The sequence below is a fragment of the Ciconia boyciana genome, chromosome 18 (genome assembly GCF_034638445.1).
Source record: "Ciconia boyciana chromosome 18, ASM3463844v1, whole genome shotgun sequence".
Taxonomy (NCBI): domain Eukaryota; kingdom Metazoa; phylum Chordata; class Aves; order Ciconiiformes; family Ciconiidae; genus Ciconia; species Ciconia boyciana.
Genome location: NC_132951.1, coordinates 11,180,972 through 11,193,454, shown reverse-complemented (window position 1 = coordinate 11,193,454; position 12,483 = coordinate 11,180,972). Strand labels below are relative to the sequence as shown.

General features: G+C 48.5%; 1 protein-coding gene across 3 annotated transcripts in view; it reads left to right on the top strand.

Moving 5' to 3' along the window:
- The window catches only part of LOC140661118 (discoidin domain-containing receptor 2-like), a 63,480-nt gene that overhangs the window by 16,362 nt on the left and 34,635 nt on the right, over window positions 1–12,483 (top strand). Inside the window, exons 1-2 of one of the 3 annotated variants that reach the window (XM_072882747.1) lie at window positions 1,959–2,073; window positions 2,874–2,941. The exons of 1 other annotated variant lie outside the window; for it this stretch is intronic. The gene's annotated coding sequence lies outside the window, so the exon portion shown is untranslated. Of the gene's footprint in view, window positions 1–1,938; window positions 2,074–2,873; window positions 2,942–12,483 lie in introns of those variants that run through there. One more of the 3 variants, XM_072882748.1, reaches the window with a different exon arrangement.

Genomic DNA, 12,483 nt, shown 5'->3' with positions numbered 1-12,483 from the left:
TTCCACCTCCACCCTACTGCTGGTCATGTGTTTCTGTCCCAAACCATATATGAGCCATAGGGATTGTCCCATCCCTCTGAGCTGATTAACACACTCAAACATAGAAAAATTACCCAAAGGGGGGAAAGAAGTAAATAGTTTTCTGTTCTTGGTACAGAGGTGGATTGTGTGGCTCAGTTGGGGTAAGGAGGTAGGGGAGGAAGATGGGAGCAAGGTGGCATCTGACTGCACCTATGACCATGTCTTACAGCTCACAGTTGTGTTTTCCAGTTGGGGTTTTGTGTGGGTACAGAGTGGTTCATCTCTGCTTCCTTTTTTTCTTTTGAATACCCAAAATACCTGCTGCTTCTGTTCATGCTTTGCTGTGATTCCTGCTTGAGGCCTGGTATAGCATATGGGATTCTGAAGAATGGGCTGAATTGCTGCCGTCTCTGCTTCTCAGCCTCCTGCTTTGGAGTCCCCGTGAGTGTCACTCCTGTACAACACCGGCATCCACTTCCCACCCTGGGACGGCTGTCGCAGCCCTGCACCGCTGGCCCCAGGAGGACGCTTACCCTTGCCGGGGTGTCTGAACGGGGCATTGCAGCTCTTCCCTTGTTGAGCAGCTTCCTCGCAGGAGGCAGGCCAGCACCTGCGTTTCCCAACGGGCAAGTCAGCAAAGTACTTCTGCTCTTTGGTCTCCCTCTGCTGTTGTGGTCCCTGCTGCTGGTCCCCTAACTAGGGCCTTATACCAGTGACAGCAGGTGATGTTCCTCTCAAATCCCAGTGGCCTTGTCGCCCAGGTGCCTGCTGCAGGCTGTCACACCCCAGGGCTCTCCAATGGCCACAGCAGTAGCTTTGCAGCAGAGGCCGGCCGTGGGCAGGGGCGGCAGCCGGTGCTGGAGGTGGAAGGGCTTTGCAGGGCTGTGCAGTTGAAGAGCGGTTTTGCAGCCCCGTGGCTGTGCCCTGTGGTGGTGCCTTACCGGCATATGTGGGTGGTCTCCCCAGGGTGCCCGCAGCCTGCTGGCCCCTGTGGCCGTGTCAGTGGCTCCTGTGGCTCCATCTGCTGTGGTCCTGCTTGTCCTGCCACCATGGAGCCTTAGTAATGTCACCTGCCCATGAGGTTCCCACTGTCACCCTTGGTAATTATCTCCCCCCAAGTGCCACCTTCTGGTATTGAGTTTTGTATTTTCCCTCTATTTCTATATTTTTAAGTGAAAAGGAAATGAATGTGATGTCGCACAGCTGTCCGACAGCTGCAGTAGTGAACGTCACTCCTGGGGGACCCCAACCCAAGGAAGGCAAACGGGGTGAGCTGTTGCGATGAACATGCCTTGAGCCCTGGTGTCACTGCTGGTCTCTCCCTCATCCGGGAAAGACTTTGGAATTCCAAATGACTGAGAAGTGCCCCGCTCTGCTCTTTGGTTGCAATAATCCCGTCGGCTGGAATTGCTTAATAAATGACTAGTTCTGTCTTTGCTTTTTACCTTTCCCTCATGGACGACACAGGCTGGTGAAGAATGAATGCGAGGAGCACGGTGACGATGCTCTTGCTGGGATTTTTCCTGTGGGCGCAGGCAGCCGTGTTAAACAAGAAGGTGCAAGCTGGCTCTGCGGTGCCGTGCCGGGGCCTGGCTTGCCCCTGGGACTACACGGGCCCTGCTTCCTGAGCAGGAGAGCTGCTTTATGTTGTGGTTTTACTAAATGAATTCAAAGCTTGGCCTTCCTCCAGGCGAAGTCTGGGCCAAGTGCCAGCAGAGCAGCCCCTGGGGAGAGCACTGGAGCAAGGAGGGGCCAACAGCAGGGAAGAGCGGAGGAATCCAAGAAGGCAGATTTGCCTAGAAAACAGCTCTGTTTCCATCTGCTCGGTCAGGAGTTGCTATAGGAACTGGGATGATAGAGGCAGGGCCATCTCCTGGGCCTGTCTGTGTGTGCGGAGGGAGGGAGGAGGGAGGAGTTACTCAAGTTTGAACATATCATGTGTGCTGGTGGAAAGTTGCAAGGAATGTCGAAACTACAGCCTGGCTCAACCTATGGAGTTCAAAAGAGACATGGCAGTTGTTCCCTGTGCTCAGCAGGCCCTGGGCAAGGCAGGTAGGGTCCTTCCAGCTTAAATTGGCTCTCAGCTTGCGATCAGCTCTCCCCCCCGCGTGTTTCTGTCGTTGGCGAAAGCACAAACTCCTTTGGAGACTTGCTGGAAATGGAGGGGGGTTTGTGGAGGTGGCAGCACTGGGAGGTGAAGCTTTCCTCCCGGGGCTGGTAGGGAGATGGTGGCTCTTTGCGCCCTGTTTTTCCTCCCACAGCTGCGGGAGGGTTCACAGATCACGGGTATTCCCACAGCGTTGCACGCCCAGGGCCCTCTGGGACCCGCGGGATCTTTTGTTGGGTAGAAATGTGGAGCTGGATGGGGTCGTTCTCCCAGACAGAAGTTGTTTCCTGGGCTGTGGCTCTCCGGGACAGCCCATGGTGTTTGAGCTCTCAATCCGACATACTTGACTGAAATGTTTCAGGGCTAGGGCTGAGTCAGATATGCAAAAACTGGGGCTGGCAGCGAGTCGCTTGTGGACTGTGGGAGAGCGGGGGGGACACGCTCCCAGCCTCCAAGTCCCAGCGGCTCCTGCCCCGCGCAAGTTTTGTGGCTGCGCGTCGCCTGCGTTCGCTCACCTCTTCTCCGGAGGAGATGCAGGCGTCCCTGTCCCCTCCTGATGCACCTACTGCAATTTTTGTCACTGTCAAACTTTCTCAGACTCACATTTAGCCTGAAACACAGGAGTATGAATATGCAGGAAGCTGCTCCTGAGAATCCTTATTGTTAGGATTAACCATGGGGCTCTCCAGTAGCAGCCCTTCCAGATAAAATCTGCTTATTTCCCCAGTAAACCCATTTTTTTCAGGTGCTGAGAACTTTCCAAAATAGCCGTGTTTCCACCAGAGCGTTCCAGGGTCGCTCACTTCTCTGCAGGTATTTATTTAATAGGTTTGGCTGAAATTTCATCTGCCCTTTTTGTGTCACAGAGGATAATCTCTGCTAAAAAAAAAAAAAAAAAAAGGTGGGTAGTGTTGTTTCTCTTTCTGAGAAGCTGCACAATAAGCCGTGGAAAACTGAAATGCGATCTCTATACACAGACGCAAAGCTTGCCAAACTGGATTAGATCACAGCCCACCTACTCAGGCACCCATCTTATCTCAGGCAGCGGCTGCTTGGCACATTGCACATGAAAGCCCAAGAGCTTGAATGCAGACATGTGGAATAACCTGTCTGTGTAGGAGATAACTTTCTGGTCACGTTAATTACTGCTTTGCTTATGCCTGGCTGGATGAAAATTTATATCCAGTGTACTCTTTCTTTTACTCTGCTAATGGAATTGCAGATGTTCTTATTATGTAGATCCCCTTCCAATATTTTATTGAATTACTCCCACATTGCTCTGTGGCAATATGTCCCAGAGGCTTAATGCGCATGGTATGCCGTGGAATTTCATTTCCTCAGTTTTAATTTGTTGTTTTTTAATTTCAGTTCATTTTCAATATGGAAAAGAGGTAAATGGGATCCTTTTTTTGGCCTAGGCGTCATTATTTTACATATTTCTTTTTTCCCCCTCATCTCTCCTGTTTCTATTCTATTTGCCTCAAACAATCCCAGGATTTTCCTACCGCTACCTGCCTTCTGTGTAATTGCTAAATCGTATTACTTCTCTGTGGGTCCTGTTTTCTGGTCTGTCTTGGGAAAATTTGATCAGAATCAGCCATTCTGGCTTTCCATAGCTGTGAAATGCTGCTAGAATTTTGTAGTGTTCTTGTCTTTTCCTTTGTTTATAAGCAAAACATTTGGTTTGATTGCTTGAAATATATTGTGGTAAGCAAAGATCTTCTCTGAACTGTCTATAGTCATGCTAGGTATTTTTCTGGAACATTTAGTTAATTGAAATTTCGTGTCTGTACATGAGAAGTTCAATTTTATCTTGTAGAGTTGTACTAGTAAATAGTAAACCCAGCAGAACATGGTTAGACCTGCCTGGAAATCCTCACTGGAGTCTCCAGGCTTGATGCAGCAATTTCAGCTGATCCCTAAGTGTTGCCACTTACTGCTCCCATCTTTGCCAGGCACGTCATAAATTAAACTTTAAAAACACTTTGTGTAGTAAACAAAGTTTGCTCAAGCAGAATGTAACGGTCGTGTGTACCCAGATTTTGCTTTCTCAGTTGTGTGCACTGATGCACGTTCTGCTCAGCCTCTGAAGAGATGATACCCACTGAGGACACAACCTGCCTTGTCCCCTCTGGTTCAGGCTGGTCTGCTGTGGGAGGGCAGTAACACTTTCCACTTGCTGCATTTTGGTATTTGGAGTTATTTCGTTCTGTGGAATGCAGTAAGTGATAATAATTTTTGCTTCTTTCTGATATTGGAAAAGCTTCCTCCAGTTTGGTATCTTTTTGTAGATGCATGGCATGGCTTTTCACACTTTTAAACATTTTTTTGGTAAGGTTACAGCAGAGCCAGTAGTGCTCCTCAAGCTAAGGGTAAGGTCCGTGTTCCAGTGACAGGTGCACTGAATTTTTGTTTTATGAATATGAAGAGACATTTTACAAAACTCATAAAACATAGCTTTGGTAGTATCAGCATCTCTGCAGTGGTTTGATGGAAAGTTGGTTGCCAGCTAAATTAGTAGATGTTCCAAAATAGTGTTTCTGGCTTGATTTTCACTGAACCATCTCTTTAGAGTTTAGCTTCCACCCTTACAAAAACCAGCAGCTTCTCAGCTTGGTGCTGGGTACTCGGTGCTGTACGTGACTTTGTTTGATTCCCTCCTGGTTTTGCAGAGTCTGTCCTAGTAATCATGTTTTATCTTTTGAAAAGAATCCCCTAGGAACATTTTGCAAAGAAAAGTTGTAGATAAATAAACGAGGTATTCTGGAATGTAGGCAATTAATAAGGAAAGCTAAAGATGACTGAAAAAGCATAGCAAATATATTTCAGGGCAGTGAGAAATATTTTAGTATCTATATAAAAATAAATTTCATCAATGGTGTTTATATTGTTGGGAAAGGTTAAAAAAGCCACCTGATTGCTAATAACAACACCGAGAAGGAAAGTGTTTCCTGTGTTTGGGGAGAAGCTGGATGATGTACTCTCCTTTATGAGGATATCGAATGCCTTCCATTGCACTGGTAACGAGGGAGGGTGTTAAATGCAAGATAACATTTTTAAGTCTTTGAAACTTGAGCAAGATTGGAACCTGTTTGTTTAAAACAAATTGGCAAAGCAGCTTTCTGAATCCTGGCTGCTGATGTGTAATAAATCTGGGAAGACCAAAGGAGTTCCAGAGGTTTGGGAAAACATAAATGTTGTCGCAATGTTTTAAAATAGAGTGGGAGCAGGTAACCAACAGGCAGTTGAGACTAACCTCCATCCAGAGCGAGATCTGGGGAAGCTGGTGCGTTAGTAAGTCAATGTCAAATTAAAGAAAGAACATGCTCAGTGATCCATGTGCTCTGATGGAAAGCAGATCACGTCCGAAAAGTCTTCACATTGTGGTTTTTAATGAGATTCCTGTACCAGTTGCCAGAAGTAACTGTTGACATCATATACCTGGATCCTGACTAAGTTCCCTGCTGTTGACCAAATGCTGCTGCTCCCGGGAGGCAGGAGGCTCTGCTTTGGGAGCAGGAGCGTGTCAGGTTTCCGGGGCAGGTCCTGGGCAGAGGGAAGGCAGGTCCCCCTTGCCCTGGGCAAGGTCTGATCTCTGGCATATCCTTCATGCTCTGCTAGGCTGCCTCACCACTGCTGGTAGCTGGTGGGCTCTGAGCTGAGAAACACCCTCCTGAGCAGTTTTGGTGGTATCTGGTCTTTATTTGCTGTTAATGTAACCAGTCCCTGCCCTCTTGCTGTGCTAAGGTGACAGTATCTCAGTTTCTATTTCGCCGATCAGTACTATGTTGAATAGGTTGATTTAGAAAGTGCCACCTGATACCTCTCAAAAATAGTTAGCAGTGGGAATGTGATCCATGCAGTCCCTAAGCAGAGGGCCATGGAGTAGTGCTCCAGCCATGCTCCAGCGTCAGTATGGGACAAACTCAAGTTATTCCCTAGTTTGCCCATGAAGAAGCTGGTGGGAGTCATAGCAAAATCTGACCAGAGCTGTCCCACGGCTTGGATGGAGCCTCGGTCTCACGAGTGGTGACTTGGGAGAACTTATTAAGTAACTTAATACTGAAATCTGGCTTTGCTGAGGAGGTTGACAGAGCCAGGGTGTTTAGTTGGGACAAGAGAAGGCTTTGGGATACCTAAGAGCAGATTATCAAGAAGAAAGAAACAGGCTCTTTACTGAGGTGTGTGGCAGGAGGGTTGACCATGATCATCGACTGAAATAACAGGAGCTTCTGCCTTGGCATAAGGAGGGGTGAAGTTTTCCCTCTGTGGACAGTCAAGCAGTGGAAGAGGTTGTCCAGAGAGGTGGGGGAGCCTCCATCCTTGGAGGTTTTTTAAGACCCAGCTGGACAAAGTCCTGTGCAGGCTGCTCTGAAATTGGTGCTAACCCTGCTTTGAGCAGGAGGTGGGATTAGATGCTCTCCTGAGGATCTCCTCCAGCCCGAATAATTCTGCAACTCAGTAACCTGATCTCCTTCTGAACGCAAGTTTGAGTACAGTTAAGTAAAAGGTTATGGTGGAGCCCCTTGAGAACGGGGAGGAAGGAAGGTGGTTTAGATTGAGTGCTCTTAATACTCCATCTGTCATCTGTGTGGTTAACATGTCATCTATATGGTTGCTATGTGAGACTCTCGCAGTGGAAGATTGTAGGTCTTGAGAGGACTATTGCTAACTTGTAGTTGATATGTTTTAAGGATAGTTTAAAAAAAAAGTAAGCAACCTCCTCAAAAAAAAAAAAAAAGAGCTGGAGAGAGATGCCAGTGTAAGGAATAGAGTGACAATGTCAATGTGCCAGGTGCTCTCTGGTGCCCGTTCTGCGTGGGAAGGAAGCTCTGGTAAGGGGCAGCGATCACTGCTGCTTGGGCAAGGAGAAAGGAGGTAATCAGAGCTTTTGTTTGTGCACATCTTCTGTTCTGCCCCTGCCTCCCTGCATCATCTGTCATACAGAAACAGTAGGGCTGGAGCCTGGAGGCTGCTCTTCAGTTGAGGGGACCTGTATTTTGGAGGGCTTGCTGGAGTGCAGCAAGGCTCCCCCTGCCCCTGCTGCTGGGTGTAGGTTTAGGGTTCCTGGGGGACGGCGTGCGCTCATGTTCCGTGTAGAGTTGCGACATGCCTGGCAGGTCTGCCTGGGTCATGGGAAGTACCTCCAGGTTCCTCAGTTGAGAGGAGCACAGAGTACCCTCGCCCTAGGGCCGGTGGGGAAGGGTAGCTATGTTTTTGGATTAGCTGAACTAAGAAGCACCCCTTGTTAGAATTGCATTTCCTTATCTTTGGCTTTGCCTTTCTAATGGTTTCTAATTTTGGCCTGGTTACTTTGATGGATTAAATTACATTTGTTCATTTATCCCTAAGTCTGGTTTTGTGACAAAAGCCCTCTGTGCAGTTTCACAAACCAAGGACACCCCACTCCTGTGGGACTGGCCAACAGGCAATGGGAAAATACTGGAGGATTTATGGGTCTCCAGCTCCATTGCAAAAATACCTGCACCTCTCTCCAGGCTGTAGGTAAGGCACTCCTTCATGCTTGGGTCCATGGGCTGAACCTTCTCCCAGTGTTAAATGGCTATGTTATGGGTGACTGGAATGCTGTTTTTCTCCTAAAATCTAGCAAGAGTGAGGTGTCACTTGTTTCATAATAGCCCCATTAGATGTTTGGCTACAACGTGGAAAACAAGGTTCAAACCCTCCTCAGCCTCGGGGCAGTCCTGTCACCCACCCCTCAAGAGAGCAACCACGAAGTACACCCAGACCTCGATGTTCCCATTCTTCTGCCACTGCCTCAGACCCAGCTCTGTAGTGTCCCTGTCCCCACCTCATGTGCCACTCCCACATGTTGTGGTCCCCTTCTTAGCCCCATGTGTTCTTTTGTGTATCTTGTGGTGACAGGTCTCCAGGCCACCTCAGAGATCACACTGGAACCTATTCCTGTCTCAGTTTTCCTATTGCTGTGCCTTAGTGCTCTCATGCATCTTGATTGATCCAATTCTTTCACCTAAAATCTGGTTGCTTTTATCTGTCCAGACATGTTGCTGCTCTGGACATCACTTTGTGGTGTCACTGTTCCTGCCCTATGTCCCCCACCACATTCCTAACATTGCCACAGGTTTATGTTCTTTCTGGCCATCTCTGTTGGTGCCCATATCAAAGAACTCCTGCTGCGGCCTTGTGCTTTATGCCAGGATCTTGCTGGGCCTGCCCAGCTCCCCTGTTACTATCTAATGTGTTGATTTTTGGTGTCATTGTTTGCACTTGGTTTGTCCAGGTGCCACCTGTTACCATGCAGAGACCTCTCCCCATGCTACCTGGTTGACTGAATCTAGGGATGGCCATAGAGACCGCGCTCTGAGTTCACCTAAGGGAAAACTTGTCGCCGCCGCCTTGCAGGGCACCTGCACATGCAGCATGGCTGTCCTGATGCTGGTCCCATCCATTCACACTCCAGCAGCTCTGCTGGAGTGGGTGGCCATCTTCTCAGGCCAGCAGCCCTGCTCTTATGGCAGTTAGTTTCATTAGAAGATATTGCCTTTCCTTAAGATTGTTGTCCCCGCGCACTCAGCATGATGCTAGTTGAGTTGCAAAGGTGGAATCTTTGCTAATGGTAAATAGGAATGTTTAGGGAGGAGATGACTGGGGCTTAAAATCCCTCTTCAAAAAACAAAACTGATGCCAGCAGTGAGAAGTATTTGAATTGTAAACTAAGCAAAACGTTTTAAGAAGTGATCAGAATCCTTTCTGCTAGGCATTTTCATCAACAAATTCTGTTTGGTCCAAACTGGAGCTGCATAGGCTGTAAGCATGTGCACCAGAGGAAGACTGCTGGGTTTGGGGTATCTCATATCAATTCTGAGGCAGAGAGAAATGTTCCGCCATCATTCTGGAGCCAGAAAAATGAAAATCACACTTTCCAGCCTCTATTTCTTCAGGCTTCAGATATTGTCCCAATTAGTAGCTTTGCTGTTTCCTCCTTGAATTGCTTTAGGAATGCTGGGAGATACCATCCAGTCCTCCTGACTGTTCCTGAACCTCTTCTGAGGATACTTTTGATTTAGGATAGATCCTCCTGTAATACATACAGAGTGCATCATACACACAGCTATGAGTCTTGATCGTGACCGTGGAGTTTCTTGGCACGGTGCTGGGCATCTGTGATGGGATTCCTGCAGCAAACCCTAAGGTCCCACTCCGCGGTAATGATCTGCAAAGGAACCAGTTAAAACAAATGCCTGTTTCAGTTGGGATCTAGAGAGGCTTGCAAACATGCCAGACCTCCATAATGGATCTCTGGAGGGAGAACAGTACCTGGAGGGGCTCCAAGTCCCACCTTCATGCACATCACTAAAGAATAGCTCCCTCCTGCGCCCACTGTGCCCAGTGCTTTTGCTTGCAGGCCCCATGCAGCGCTGGGTCACAGCGAGCTGCTTCTCTGCAGGGAGATGGATTGGCTTTTTGACATGGTATCTGCTGGGTATATTGGGAAAAACTGCCCTCTTTTGCATTTCTTAGTGAGTTTTTCAGCAAGTAGATTTTTTTTTTTCCACTCTCACAATGATTGTAACAGGATTTTATTCTCCTGCAGCCAGCTGTTAGCAATTAGCAACTTGATCCATTCAGTCCCCAGAACAGAGTTTAACACTTTCTTGCCTCGGTGAGGATGTTGCTAATCCTGTTTTTGCTGCTTTCAGGCTTGTGCTGTAGTTTTGGCACTTTTTGCGTATGTGTGGCCAGGTCAGGAAGAAAGGCATGAGTACAGCAAGGGACTCTAATGCAGCTGAAAGAGCTATAAAGAAAAGTATCGAGTCGTCTACCCAGAAAAAATCATTAGGAAGATGATTTGCAAGCAGTTTGTACAGAGGCTTGTATTTAGTACTATATTCCAGTGCGCTCTAGCACTTGGAAGTGTGCAGTTTGGGAATCCAATGTACTACTAGCTGAGATTCAGACTCAGCAGAAATCAGCATCAGTAGTTCTTCAAACAGCGATTTCCAGCAGTACAAGCTCCTGAGTGGAGCTGAGGCTCCTCTAAATTTAGAGGCAGGAGTGAAAAACACTCTTGGAGTCCTTGCTCAAGAGATCAGCAGCTGCCGTAGAGCATTAGAAGGTGACAAATGATGCTCTTTGCTCCCTGTGTGCAGCACCTCTCCCGGGACTCCCAAACATGTACTTTGGTGGTCCATGACTGGGAACCAAGTGTGGTGGGAAGAGCAAACCCAGCACAGCCTGAACCCAGCTGCTGGGGTCCCTGCGTAGGGCTGAACTGCTGGAAATAGTTCGTCACTGCCACATACAAAGGTGAGAATTTGTCTCACCAAACTGTGGCCACCTGAGAATGATGAGGCTAGTCCAGGCCAGCTGTTTAGGTTCCCTTTGTCATCAGTGGAGACAGGCACATCCCGAGAGGCTTCATCCTACTCATCTTGGACACCCTTTAGGCAAGGGACAAATTCAAAGACAGCTTTTGTAGACACAGAGCTACAGACAGCTGAAACTCTGAAGGTTTCCTTTTCTCTCCTGGAAGCCAGGCTGGCCTCTGTGGCCACATGTTCCAGTTTTGGCTTGCAGTTCCTCCAAGCTACACTGTTTTTGTGTGACCCGCTGAGCTCCACATACCCCTCAAGTCCTGGGAAGCCCCCAGTTCACAGGGTATTGCCTGCAGCTCGCAGGACAGGGTGGGACAGACAACTGTCTGAGCCACCCCAACCCATACCTTTCCTCCAGCGCTGGTTGCTGGCTCAGTGGCAGGAGCTGACGTGGTGCTTGGGCATTTCTACGTGACTTTCCTTGTCCACCCTCCACCCCATTCCTTCTTCCCTCCTGTTATCTTTTACATCCTGATCGCTGCATTCAAGCAGTTAAATGATGTGACTGGCTATGTGGCGATACAATAGGTGTGATTTAGAACATGGCGTGAGCTTTGCATAAAGCAAATGGGCACTTAAATTATGGTGCTTGGTCTGTACCTGGTCAAATGAGATAATGTTACTGTTTGTGTTACACGGCACATTATTGTATTGCTGTGACATTGGCGGCTGTTGTCACGACTTGCTCGCATGTCATTTTGAGAGGATGAGAGAAACTTAGCACAACTACTCTACTGTCAAAAGCCAAAATCCTTATGCTAAGTTTCAGCTTTAGTACCTTTCACTTGGGGTGGTAGCCGATCCCAGCTGGGCTGTGGGCTCTGTCCTGATGGCAGGGGATGGGTGCTCCTTCCTCCCTGTGCTCCACTGCTGGGCATCTGCCTCCCTGCTGCTGGTCCTTCTTTGCTGGGCTGTTGGATCAAATGGGAAGCCAAAGCAGCTGAACACTTACAGTGATGTCTAGGGTTGCTCTCATTTCTTTTTTGCTTCAACGGCAGGTTCTGGTCCTCACCTAGCCATGTACGACTGCTATTTCAGTGCTCTCTGGCCACCCTTTCCCTTAACCCTGGCCATGTTACAGAGGGAAATCCCAGGGTGTTTTGGTGGGTGCTAGCCTGTGTCTTTACAGCTGCCTGTTTGCCAGGCTCTGTTTCTAGGCTCTGAAGGGGGTGATGAGGGCGTGGAACATATGTGTGCTTGTTGTCCTCTGCCATCTGAGGGCTCCAGTACAGCTGGCAGCTTTTAAACCTCCAGCTGAGCAGTCACCTGGGAGATATTTCAAAGCTGCTGTTCTCCTGCCAGGTCTCCTCAGCAACTTGCAGCTCTGTTCAGTGGCTGGTCCTGCATGGAGACCCCGCGGAAGGATCTTCTCTAGCCCAGGCTACACCCACATAGTGTGGCTGATCTAGGCAGACACTTGGGCCATGGCCAAGGCACCCTATATACCTCCAAACAGCGCTCTGCTGTGTTTCCCATCACCTCCTCCAAGAATGTGGTTAAAGTTAAAGCCTTAATGTTCATGACACTTTCCTTTCTCACGTCCTGTGGGACAACAGTCTTCTCTAGTGCTGAACGCTCCGCAGTTCCCTTTGCGAGTCCTGCTTTGGGAGCCTCTGGGGCACCCTAGCAAATCCCCTGCACAGATTAACATCCACCAGGTCTGTATTCAAACTGCTGCAAAAATGTATTTACAAAATCTCCCTCCACACGGCTACAAGAAGTCTCTGCTCCATGGTACTTTTCATGGGATGGTGGGAATTGGCGTGTTTGCATCGGAGATCACCCCCCTCCATTTCAGGGGGAAAGACGACCTTGGATGCACACATAGCTGGAGAGTACTTGGTCAAAACCTCTTTTCTGATTGCCAGACCCTCCTGCTGAGAAATGGGCTGCCTTTTCTCTCCACTGCTTTGCTTTTGCACACTTGCCACCCAAGATGCCACAAAATCACAGAACCTTGTGGTCACCCTCCTCCCAGCCTTGGCCAGGGTGCTCACG